A 13,547-nucleotide genomic window follows, 5' to 3' on the forward strand; every position below is an offset into this window, starting at 1 on the left:
CATCCTTGGTATCTTAGTTACTTTCTCTTCACTGAGACACAATACCCAACACCCACAAGTTAAAGGAGGTGAGGTTTATTTCAGCTCACAGTTTGCAGAGATTCTAGTCCATTGTCAGCTGGCTCCAAGGCAGGGCATGATGGCAGACGGGTTGCTCTTGGCATGGCAGCAAGAAGCAGAGAGCAATTGAGGGAAGAGGGAGGGAGGTGGACGCTTTCAGGCTGCACCCCCAGTGATACCTCCTCCAACCAGGCTTCACCTCCCAACATTACATTTAGCTATAAACTCATCAAAGGACCAATCCACAGATGGGTATCACACCCCCATGATCCAGTCATGCCCCAGAAGCCCACCCTGAGTCATGAGACTTTGAGGAATGTCTAGACAGACACTGTAACACTTGGGTTCCAATCAGCCTGATCTTTTCACTGGTCCCTGATGACCCTCTTCACTGACCCCCTGCCCTAACCCACCCTCACGCCCATTCCGGAGATTAACCATTCCCCTTGTCTGGAATATCCCCTCTCTCATCCTTATCCAGTCTTAAAAAATATTAGTACATATTTGCAGTACACAATAAATTAGTTGTGGGAAGTTGGTCATGTATATGACACAGCTTAATTCCTTTTACATCCCAGCTCCCCCCACCCCTCCCAACATCTCCTAGTGCCCTTACCATTTACCAAAGATCTGTCTTCCTAGTTCCTGTTGTCTTTTATTTATTTATACTTTGGGTTATAAAAGAAATCAAGTGATATTCAAGATTGTGTGCCTAAATTAGTTCACTTAACATTATGGAGAGTGTGTCCATTTTCCTATAAATGACTCAGATTTATGCTTCTTTATAGCAGCATAGTATACACCATTGTTTGTAAACATCACATTTTCTTTATCCATATAGGCTGATTCCAAGATTTCGCTACTGTTATGGATCATGCTGCTATAAACACAGGTATACATGTATCACTATAATAGGATGTCTTTAGCTCTTTTGGAAAGATACCTAGAAGGGGAATATCTGGGTCAAATGGAATTTCTAGTTTTAGTTTTTTGAGGAATCTCCATACTGATTTCCATAAAGGTAGTGCCAGTCTGCACTCCCACCAACAATGGAGAGGGTTCCTTTCCCCCCACAGTCTCTCCAGCATTTGTTATTATTTGCTTTCTTGATGATGGCCATTTTCTCTGGAGTGAGATGGAATCTCACTGTTGTTTCAGTTTTGCATTTCTCTAATGACCAGTGATGTTGAATGCTTTCTTGTGTTCATTGGCCATTTTTACTTCTAAGAAGTACCTATTGATTTCAGTTGTCTATGTTTGGATAGAGGACATATCAGATATTAAACTGATAAGAACATTTACTACAGTTGATCTTAGCCAAAAGGCCAAGAAGCGATCAGTTGTCCAGTTTTAGGTTGGGTCTTTTATTCTGGGGGTTCTAATTATTTTGTGAGTATATTCTAGATCTTAACCCTCTGTTCAAGGTATGGCTGGCAAAATGTTTCCCATTCTGTAGATTTTCTCTTCATTCTGTTGACTGTTTCCTTTGCTGTTCAGGAAACTTGATATAATCCCATTGGTTGATTCTTGATGTCATTTCTTGTGCTGTGGGGGTTCTGTTCAGAAAATCCTTGCCTGTGCCTATATCTTCAAGAGTTTTACCTACCATATCTTCAATTGGGTTAAGTATTATATCTTTGTACCAGTTTGATTTTAGCTTAGTACACGGTAAGACATATGAGCCTAGTTTTAATCTTTTGTGTGCAGACAGCCAGTTTTCTCAGCACCCATTTCTATAGAGGCTATCTTCCTCCAGTATATGTTTTTGGCCCCTTTGTCAAACAGTAAGTAGCTGAATGTGCCTGTGGTGATTTCTGCATCTTCTATTTTATTCTATTGGTCTATGCATTTGTTTTTGTGCCAGAATCATGTTGTTTTTGTCACTGTAGCTGTAATAATATAACTTGAAATCCAGGATTGTGATGCCTCCTGCTTTGTTCTCCTTACCCAGGATTGCTTTTGCTATTCTAGGTCTCTTCTGGTTCCATGTGAATTTTTCAAATTGTTTTCTCTAGTTCAATGAGGAATGCTATTGGAATTTTGACTGAGATTGCATTAGATCTATATATCAACTTGGGGAATATGCCATTTTAACTATATGTATTCTGCCATCTGAGAGCAGTGTATATCCTTCCATTTTCTGATACCCTCATGCTCTCCTTTTTCAGAGTACTTAGTTTTCATTGTAGAGGTCTCTTACTTACTTGGTTAGGTGAATTCCTAGGTATTTAATTTCTTGCTGTTATAGTGAATAATATTTTTTCCTAATTACTTTCTTAGTGGGTTATTCATGTATAAGAACATTACTGATTTTTGTGCATTGATTTTGTGTCCTGCTACATTGTTGAATTTTGTTATCAATTCTATGTCTTTGAGCCTTCTACATTAAAGATGTTATTTGCAAATAGTGATGATTTGATTTTTTTCCTTTCTTATACAAGTCCTTTTTCTTTCTTGCCTATTTGCTCTGGCTAATGTTTTGAGGATACTGTTGAATAGGAATGGTGACAGGGGATGTACTTGTCTTATTCCCAATTTTAGCAGAAAAGCTTTCATTTTTTTACCCACTACATATGATGTCAGCAGTAGGTTTGTCATAAGTGGCTTTTATCAGAGTGAGATAAAATCCTTATATACCTATTTTTTAGGGTTTTTATCATGAGTGGGTGTTGTATTTTGTCAGAGGCTTTTTCTGTATCTACTGGTCATGATGTATGATCATTTTGATGAGTCACTGCATTCTGTTTGCCAGTATTTTGTTAAGGATGCTTGCATCAATGCTCATGAAAGAGATGGGCCCATAGTTTTCTTTTTTAGTTCAGTCCTTATCTGGATTTAGAACCAGGGCAATGGTAGCTTCCAGGAATGACTTTGGAAATCCTCCTTCTCTTTCAGTTTCATTAAAGATCTTGCGGGGTGTTGGTGTCTATTCTTCTAGAAGTTCTTGTAGAATTCAGCTGTGACTCCAATCAGGTCTTGGGCTTTTCTTAGTTGGCAAGTTTTTTATTACTGCTTCAATATCATTGCCTGTTATTAGATTGTTCAGCACTTTTGTTTCTTCTTGGTTCAATTTTGGTAATTTATGCATGACTAGAAATCTGTCCATTTCTTCAAGATTCTCCAAGTTGTTGGAGTACAGTTTTCAAAGTAGTTGCTACTGATCTTTCAGATTTCAGTGGTTTCCATTGTGCTTTTTGCCTTTTCACTTCTCATTTTGTTAATGTGGGACTTTTCTCTCCCTCTTGTGGATATTTATGCTGTTGATTCTTCCTATCCTTCAAGGCAAAGCTCATATATTCATTTGTCTTCCTCCTCCTATCTAGTCTCTCCATTTGTATCTTTCTTGCCTATAAATAGGACTGTATTTTTCCCTCTCTGACTTCTGATGCCATAGCTTCTCACGTGAATTAAGTGCCTTAAGAACCTGGTCCCTGCCCATGTTTCTGGCCTCCTCCCTCCTCCTCTCTGTCCTCCATCCTGTCCTCAAATTTCAGTCATGCTAATCACCACTCCCAACCTTACCAGGCTCCAGTCTCCAACTTCAGTTGTGAGCTTCTGCACCACATTAGTGTCCTCTACTACTCTACACAGTATTCCCTCAATGTCCCTGTACTCTTTTAATCCCCCAGCCCCTGCTAGTGTGCCTACCCTACCACACTCACCACACAGTCCTGGACAGCCTACATAACCAAGTTCCTTGTGCTTGTGTGAGCTCCCCAAGGACTGGAAGGGCATTTCTTTATCCTTGAATCCTTTAGTGCTTGGCACAACACCTGCCACATAGGAAGGACACCAGGTGAATGACTGGATGGACACATGGATGAGTGAACAGATGACCTGTGGTGCTGTTTAACATGTCAAATGTAGATTTTAGGTAAAAAATAAGTTCTACAGATCAGCAATGAGACTGACATGTTTCTCTTCCTCCCTCCACCATGCCTGCATATGGCTGTGCAGTGTGAGGGTTTGGAAAGACCTGTTGGAGGCTGGTTCTCTGGCTTATTGCCCTGTCTGAATTTCTGCCTGTGTCAGACAGAAATGCTCTTTATGGCTGCTTTGTCCAACATTCATCCCTGCCCATGCAAGCCCAGATTATTGAAAAAAAATCACTTTTCAAAACTTTTCTGAAGCAAAGGAACAAATTCTTTTATCCTTAGCCCAAAAGCAAATGTGAAGCGATCCTCTTTCTGCAAAGGGGACCTTAAAGAAGGAATGATTACTCCTAGAAGCAGATAGGACAGCTTTACCAAGGAGAGCAAGGACTTACTCAGTCAGTGAACAGGGCTCTAAATCAGGGTCTCGGTTGTGTCCTAGCAGGATGAAGAGAGTAACCAGATATAGACCCTGGCCTTGAAAAGTTCTATGGAGACAAGAACCTATAAAATCAAAACTATTTAGTGCCATGAGAAAGCTTCCATGACTCAGCCAACTGTGCTAGCATTTACTATGTTCCAAGGTGCTGGCATTAGAGGAACCAGACATGAATAACATTGATCTTGATTGCACTGAGAAACACCTAGGAAATTGGTACAGTACACTTCCAGGTGTGTCTGTGAGGGTATTTCCAGAGATGACTGACATGTGGGACAGCAAACTGAGGGCAGAGGCCCCACCTGAATGTGGATCAGTGACCTGGGTGGAGGGTGGAAGCTTGCCCTGTGACTGCTTCACACTGACTCTCCAGTTCTCAGGCTTTCACAAGCAGATTCCAAGACATAACTTTCCTGGGTCTCCAGTTTGCAGGTGGCAGACCAGGGGGCTTCTCAGCCTCCAGAACTGCATGCACCAATCCCTCAAAACAGTTCTCATCACATACAAACACCACCTATTTATTTTTCAAAGAACAAGACAAAAGTACAGGTATTTTGGAAAAAAGTAAATGCTTATGACCTCATATTCAAAAACAAGTGCAACGTCAACAAACATCAGAGAAATATCCAATATATTTTTTTCATATTCACCATATTGATACAGAAGATAGGGCATGGTGAAGCTGGCAGGGGAAATGAGCTGGACCTGTCAATTACAAGACCCCAGGGCAATGCCAGGGTCCCAGATGTAGAGTTTCTCATGAGTTCCTGCAGATGTGGGATGGTATAAAAGAAAGCCAGATGCCAAGGGGAGTCTCTATCAAGAGTTCCCACAACAGCCCCCACCACATTTTTCAGGTGCAGCATGTAATTTTATTTTTACTTTTACCCTCCTTTTCTCTTTGTTCACCCCAAGTTTGCTCTGCAAATCTGGTTTCTTCCATACTCATTCACCCCCCACTTTTCAAATAAATTTTTGGGGCCTTTTTTTTGGCTTGTCTCACCCAATTCTTTGTTCAAGGCAAGAAGGACCTGCAATACTTTTGCAGGTGGGCCATTTCTAAACAAACTACCCTATAACAATATGGGCAAACTGTCAAAGGTCTATCAAAACCAAGTGCTGCCAAGATCATAGAATAACAGAAAGCCTCACACAGCTGGGGATTGTAAATGGGTGCAATACTATGGAAAATAGCCTGGTCTGATCAGGTGAAAGATGTGCATATTGTATAACTCTGTCCATGCACCAAGACGTGTGTTGACAAACATTCACAAAGATGTTATACACAATAGACCAAACCAGAAGCAATACAAATGTTCACCTACTGTACAGTGGAAAAATACACAGCATATCAAGGGAAAAACTACAGGGCAGAGAAAAGAAACATGAAATTAGACAATTTTTACAAATTAATGATAATGCCAATACAACATACAGGAATCTATGCGACACAATGAAAGTAGTTCTATGTGGGAAATTCATAGCGGTGAATGACCATACTAGGAAAACAGAGTGAGATCAAATAAACAACCTAATGCTGAATCTAAAGCTCCTAAAAAAAAAAGCAAGACAAACTCAAAGCTTGTGCAAGGGAGGAAAGTATAAAGATCAGAGCAGAAATCAATGCAATGGAGACTGAGAGAATGATACAAAAACTCAACGACTTCAAGAGTTAGTTTTTCAAAAAAATAAATAAAATTGATAAACCCTTACCCAACCTTATCCTAAAAAGGAAAGAAAAGGCTCAAATTCATGTAATTATGAATAAACATAGTGAAATCACAACAAATCTAGCAGAAGTCCAGAGGATCATCAATACCGACTTTGAAAATCTGTACTCTAATAAAATGGAGAACACAGAAGAAATGGACAGATTTTTAGATACATTCAAATTACCAAAGTTTAACAAAGAAGATATAAAAATTCTAAAACCTGAATTTCAATCAATGAAATTGAAAATGTAATTAAAAATTTACCAACAAAGAAAAGCCCGGGTCCTGATGGCTTCACTGCTGAATTCTACAAAATATTTAGAGAAGAACTATTGCCACTACTCTTTAAACTTTTTAATGAAACTGGAAGAGAAGCAATACTTTCAAATCCATTCCTGGAAGCAAATGTTACTTTGATTCTAAAACCAGGAAAAGACTCAACCAAAACAGAGAAATACAGACCAATCTTCCTAATGAACATAGACACAAAAATCCTCAATATGATACTGGCAAGAGGAGTACAGAAGATCATCAAGAAGATCATACACCCTGACCAAGTCGGATTTATTCCAGGGATGCAAGGATGGTTCAACATACATAAATGTAATATACTATATTAACAGAGTCAAGGACAAAAAGCTTATGATCATCTCAACAGATGCAGAAAAAGCATTTAATGTAATTCAACACACATTCATAATAAAAACTCAGCAGAAAATTGGAATAGATGGTCTTTATCTCAACTTGATGAAGGCTATCTATGAAAAACCAACAGCTAACATCATATTAAACAGCCATAAACTGAAAACATTCACGCTAAAATCAGGAACAAGACAAGGATGTCCACTATTAACACTCCTGTTCAATATAGTTCTGAAAACATTAGCCACAGCAATTAGACATGAGAAAGAAATTAAAGCAATAAAGATAGGAAAGGAAGAAGTTAAACTGTCATTATTTGCTGATGATATGATGCTCTACATAGAAGACACAAAAAATTGCCAAAAGACTTCTAGACTTAATTGACACTTTCAGAAGAGCAGTTGGATACAAGATCATCACTCAAAAATCAATAGCCTTCTTGTACACAAATAACAGACTCAGTGAGAGAGAAATTAGGTAAATAATTACTTTCACAATAGCATGCAAAAAAATGAAATATCTAGGAATCAGTCTAACAAGGGAAGCATAAGACCTCTACATTGAGAACAACAACCCTCTGAAAAAAGAGATTGAAGAGGATATAAGCAAATGGAAAGACATCCCTTGCTCCTGGGTAGGAAGAACCAATATAGTGAAAATGGCCATACTTCTGAAATTGCTACGCAGATTCAATGCAATTTCCATTGAAATCCCAAAAGTATGTTTCACAGAACTATAGAAAACAATCCAAAAATTCATTTGGAAATAGAAGAGACATAGAATAGCTAAAGCAATTCTAGGCAACAGAGACACGGCAAGGGGTATCACAATCCCCAATTTTAAACTATACTATAAATCCACTGTGATAAAAACAGCATGGTACTGGCAAAGAAACAGACCTGAGGATCCATGGAATAGATTAGAAGATGTAGAAACAACTCCAGATGTACTCAGCTACCTCAACTTTGTTTGTTTGTTTGTTTGTTTTTTGAGACAGGGTCTCACTATGTAGTTGAGACTGACCTGGAACTCACTATGTAGCCCAGGCTGGTCTCAAATTCACAGTGATCCTCCTGCCTCATACTCCTGAGTGCTGGGATTACAGGTATGTGCCACCATGCTCGGCTCAGCTACCTCAACTTTGACAAAAGAGCCAACCATCCTCCGTGGAGGAATGATAGCCTCTTCTCTTCAATAAATGGTGTTGGAAAAACTGGATTTCAACCTGCCAATGATTAAAACTAGACCCCTATCTTTCACCATGCACTAAACTAAAATCCAAATTGATTAAAGATATAAATATTAAAACAGAAACACTAAACTTGATGGAAGATAAATTAGAACTCTCGAAGACACTGATATAGGAAAAGACTTTATGAACAAATACTCAGTAGCATGGAAACTAGCACAAAGAATCAACAACTGGGATCTAATCTTTTTAAAAAGCTTTTGCACTGGCCAGAGAAATCACAAGCAGAGCTAAGAGACAACCCATTGTTCCTCAGACAAAGTTCTACTATCTAGAATATATGAAAAACTGAAAAAAATCAGATCCCCCCAAACATAAAGACTGGATTCAAAGGGGACTCTGAAATGAACAGACATTTCTCAAACAAGTAAAAACAGCAAATAAACATGAAAAAATGTTCAATGTCACTGGTCGTTAGAGAGATGCAGATGAAAACAACACTGAGATTCCATCCCACTCCAGAAAGAATGGCTGCTATCAAGAAATCAACCAATAGCAAATGCTGGTGGGTGTGTGGAAGAAAGAACCCTTCTCCACTGTTGGTGGGAGTGCAGACTTGTGCAACCACTGTGGAAATCAATATGGAGATTGAAAGGGGGGTTCGCGTGCCCTTTCGGGTGCCCCTTCCCAATTAGGCCACTCACGCACCGAGAGGTCCGGCAGGAGATCTTTATTGTAGGGAGGTGAGCAGGAGGCAGGAAGGCAGAGAGAGAGACAGAGAGAGAGAGAGAGAGAGAGAGAGAGAGAGAGAGAGAGAGAGAGGAAGAAGCAGAAGGAGAGAGAGAAGAGAACAAAGAAAGGAAGGTCCTTTTATCAGTTTGGGGGTGGGCTATTGCTTATTTAGGAGGAGTGAGTTACTTTTAACCTATCACAGGCCAGATTGCTTTTATGGGCCCAGTCCTGCAGAAACAGGTTTCAACTTTCCTGGACCACTGTGGCCTTGGAGGGGGAACCAAAGATAAGGGCATGAGGTCATTTTAGGAGCCAAGATGTACCAGGAGAATGCAGCCTGTGAGGCAGCGTCACAGCATACTTTAACATGATCAATTCCCTAACATTCCCCACTCTTTGATTTTGGATGACAATAGACAGCCAACATGTCCATGGCAGGCGGAAAAAGGGGCAGAGAGTCTGTCTTCTGTATCTACTTCCTGCTGAATTGGGGGGATGAATCAACCTAGGGGGCAGGCATGGAGGTTGGCCGGCTGAGTTGTCCTTTATGAACATGGAATTGTTGACAGCAGCAGCATTATCATTGGAATTGTTGGTAGGGCTTCCTGAGAAAAGTGCAAGCACACAAATCAGTTCATGAGGGAGGGGAGAGTAGAAGATAATTTGTATGAGGCTGTGCACTGGTTGGAGGGTTATTAAGAACAAGTATAACGGTAAAGATTGTGACTTCAGACAGGGTGAAATCTGATAAAGTATTTTGGAGCTGTGTATTAGTGATCCAGTCAGCTATGTAGGTAATAGGAGGAGGGTGGGGAGCAAACCAGAAAATATTAGTCCAAAGATTATTTAGAAAATGCTTAAATTGAGCCGAGATCTGAGCTATGGTTAGTTGGTTGGTTGTCATGTAACACGGTGGTCTCACTGGGGTCTCTGGCCTGAAGTATCATCTGGTGAGTCATCTGTCAGGAGACTTGAGTGGAGAGGTGACTGACCTGGGATTGAATAAGATGGAGAACACAGGGGTCAACTGTATAGGTACATATGGAAAGGGCAGCAGAAATCAGCTGTGGGCCAGTCTGAAGAGCAGCAGGAATTTGATGATTTGGTCAAAGAGCTGGCATAAGGTGGCCTGGAATGTGATTTCAGGAGATCATACCTGCATCTGAAGGAGGGCTGAGTTAGGCTGGGAGTGAGTCAAGGTACACACCAGGGGCTTATTGGCTTGGGTAAGGTTTGGGAGAGAAAACAGGAGAAGGAGAGGAACCATTATTGTTTCCAGTAATTAAGAATGGCAAAGAATGAGATTATGAGGTAATAGGTCAATGAGAGTAAACACCTGGAAGTAAAATTATAATTGGGAGGAGATACTGTGGCCAATCCTATCCCAAGGACAAGTCCCAGAAGTACTAATATAAGAAGACTTAGGATATCAATGGCTGTTGTAGCGTGAAATGGGTCACAATACCCTGTGAGAGGATGAGAGGGTAAACAGATAGGTTGGCTTATCTGACTCAGGACTGGATGATGGTGAAGGATCCTGGACAGTATTTAAATTTAGAGCAGGGCTTTGAGTGCATTGTCTCCTGGAGTCAAAGTCTATGAAGTTTTCTGGATAGACCTGTTTTATTTTAGAGTGGTGGTAGCTGAACTTTAGTTAACTTGACAGCTGTGGGAGTAACCATAAGTGTCTTATATATGGCTCTTTTCATATATAAAGTCTTTTAAGGTACAGGGTGGCCTTCCAAACAAGATTTCATATGGGGAGAACCCAGTATGACTTGGGGTATCTTTTATTTAAAAGAAGGTCAAAGGGAGCCGATCAACTCATAACCTGGTGTTATTTGACAATGTTTACCTTAAGGGTATAATTTATCATTTTTTAACCTTATAAGAACTCTGAGGTCAATAAGCAGTATAACAGTTTAGCTAGATCTTATACAACCTGTTATAAATGTTGGCCCATTGTCATTGTCTATGGAGAGAGGCAGACCAAACCTTGGAATTTTTTTAATAAAATCTTGTACACTTCTGAAGCCCTCTGTTTTTATAAGGGAAAGCCTCAGGCCCTCTAGAAAAAGTACAGACCCATATTAACACATTTATAACCTTTATAGGGAATGGGTGTCTTAATCAAGAGAAATATTTGGGAGGAGAATGGGTCTCAAAAGTCTGTCACTAGTGTCTGTTTATTGATTGTCTCTTTTGGTTATTCTTTTCTGATGGGTGTTTAAGACCATATTAGAGTGAGACCTGTTTTAATCAATATGAACTTCTTGTTTTCTATCTGCCAAGGTCAGTTAAGTCTCTTTAGGCATTATTTTGGAACCATGTAATAAAGCCTCTCAGCTCCCAGTGTCAGCTGTTAGGATGGATCCCAGTCTTGCTTGACCATGGTGCTTTTAGTAAAAGCATGGAAGATTTTTCTGGTGACCCTCCTTTAGCACACATTACATTTGTCCTCTGGTGTCCAGCAATCTCCCTGTTCAGGAGGTTGGGTGACTTACCAAAGACGTAAGGTGTTGTAGAAAAGGTTCCTTCATACCTTGGATCTTTGATGACCTTGGAGGGCCAGAGCCAAAATATTGGTGATCTCCTTAGCCCAATTACCTTTTAGTGTTGGTCTCTGCACTTTGGTGGTTGAACACCCAGAAGAGAAGATCAGTGACATCAGTAGTATAGTAGGAGTTTAACTATCCTAACTATCTAGATAGCAAGTATCCTGGAATTTTAAATATAATTGGAGGGCTATTATTTCATCAGTCATGGTTGTTTGAGTAGTTAATTTTTTGTAGAATATTAACAGACAAACTTGTAATCAGGAGTCACACATAATGATAATATTTTAGCATGACGACCATGATGACATCTTGGTAACAAACTTAGATGTGTATCATAGTATAGAATAGCCATTGTTAAATGTATTCATCTTTTAAAAAATATATATATAGAGACAAAAACAAAAAAACAAGAAACATATTTAAGTTATTACCTTTTGATACGGTACCATCTAAGGAAAGTGTATGGGCCTATAAATATACCTGTAACCTTAAGTAGGAGGAGCAGAAAAGAAGGGATAATACATGGATCAAAAGGTTATTGTCATAACCAACATGAATTTCTTTATACAGAAACTATTATATTTTGAAGATAACCATCATAAACATGTTATAATAACATATTTAATAATGTATATCTTTTTATAATGTTATAAAAATTATCTGGGCTCCCATTAGTGAATAAAGATCAGAATAAATTTTCTGAGCAGCTGCTTCTTTATTTACCAACAGGAGTGTACCCAAACTTAAAAGTGTATATTTAATTATTTTTTAAATTTTTATTTGACCTATAAAACCAGATAACATTTAGACAGACAAACATATAAGACAATTTAAACTAGAGTGTATCCAGATGGTTTTGGCCAATTGAATTATAAAATCTTTTAGTTATGACTAGTCAAAACCTTTGCAGGTCAATTAACAGATGTCATAGAATTAGAATCAAAAGGAATGAAAGCTGTTACTATAAAAGTAACCCTTCTGTAACAAACTTGAAACCAACAAGCAAACATACATATTTTCCTGTTAAATCATTTCCACATACCTTTTCTACATATTTAAGCCTTCTGGTCTTGTATGTCTTTCTTTATATATTTCTAACAAGACATGCATACAAAATCCTTTCATATCAAAAGTATATCTCTTTTACCCATAGTTTTTTTTAATATTTTTTTCTGCCGTCTCACTTATTATAAATCTTCTATAACAAACTTTAGCTTAAAGTGTCCTTTTTTTGTTTTTAGATTGTTATATCTTAAAATTTGACTTGCTGTCAATAGAACAGTATTAAGCTTGAGTTTTTATCAACAAAGTACAGAAAAGTGTAAGTTAACCCTATAATTACAATTCAAGAATTTGCAGTGTACAAGAAATGTTTAAAGCACACCAATTAAACTTAATTTAAATTGAAACAAGGATACATTTAATAAATAGTTAAAATTTCTAATTTGATTTTTTTTTTGTAAAATCTCTTTTGATGTCGGGTAAAATATAATTGCAGTTTTTCTGGCTTTGTTTTGGATTCCAGACCTTTGTAGGTAGCATCAGGCTGATAACACAGTGTTGGCCTTGGGGCTCTTAAAGCCTAGAGTGTTTTGTTTTCTTCTTCTTTTTTTTTTTTTTAATGGGAGTGTTAAAGGGAGAGTTGGCATGTCTCAGAAGTCTCTTTTGTAAGGGATCATGTACTATAGGAGTTAGTCCCTCTAAGTTAGAGTGGGGGAGGGGATAGTGTGCCAAGCTAGGGAATTGTGAGGGATTTTTAAGGAGAATTCTGATGGGGATATTTGGCTATTGAGGGAGAGTGAATATCCCACACTTGAGGATTAACAAGAGAGGGGCTAAGTGGCCAATTGGATTGGGAAGATGAGGACTGGAGGTCTTGAGATAGTATCAGGCAGAGGGAAGTTGTCGGAGTGCTGGAAGGGCTTGGCATAGAAAAATGAATGGTTGTTCCAATTTGGGATAAAATATCATGGCCCAATAAAGGGACCGGACAGGATGGGAGAACTAGGAATGAATGAAGAAATGGAAAATTGCCAATTGTGTATGACAGTAAGGGAGTCTGGAGAGAGCGCTGTAGTTGGCCTTCTACCCCAACAATAGAAGTCTGAGAAAGGGAGGTAGGCCCCCAGTGTTCTCGTAGTGCAGAGAAGCTGGCACCAGTATCCAATAAGAAAGAAATGGTCCTACCTGCCACAATATCATGGCCATAAAGGGACCGGACAGGATGGGAGAACTAGGAATGAATGAAGAAATGGAAAATTGCCAATTGTGTATGACAGTAAGGGAGTCTGGAGAGAGCGCTGTAGTTGGCCTTCTACCCCAACAATAGAAGTCTGTGAAAAA

At 39.0% G+C, this 13,547-nt stretch overlaps 1 pseudogene; it reads right to left on the minus strand.

Annotated features, from left to right (window-relative positions):
• Positions 1–1,285: 1,285 nt before the first annotated feature.
• Positions 1,286–1,397, minus strand: LOC117283290 (annotated as a pseudogene).
• Between the last annotated feature and the right edge of the window lie 12,150 nt (positions 1,398–13,547).

The sequence above is a fragment of the Fukomys damarensis genome, unplaced genomic scaffold (genome assembly GCF_012274545.1).
Source record: "Fukomys damarensis isolate Sample0158 unplaced genomic scaffold, DMR_v1.0_HiC HiC_scaffold_24, whole genome shotgun sequence".
Classification (NCBI taxonomy): domain Eukaryota; kingdom Metazoa; phylum Chordata; class Mammalia; order Rodentia; family Bathyergidae; genus Fukomys; species Fukomys damarensis.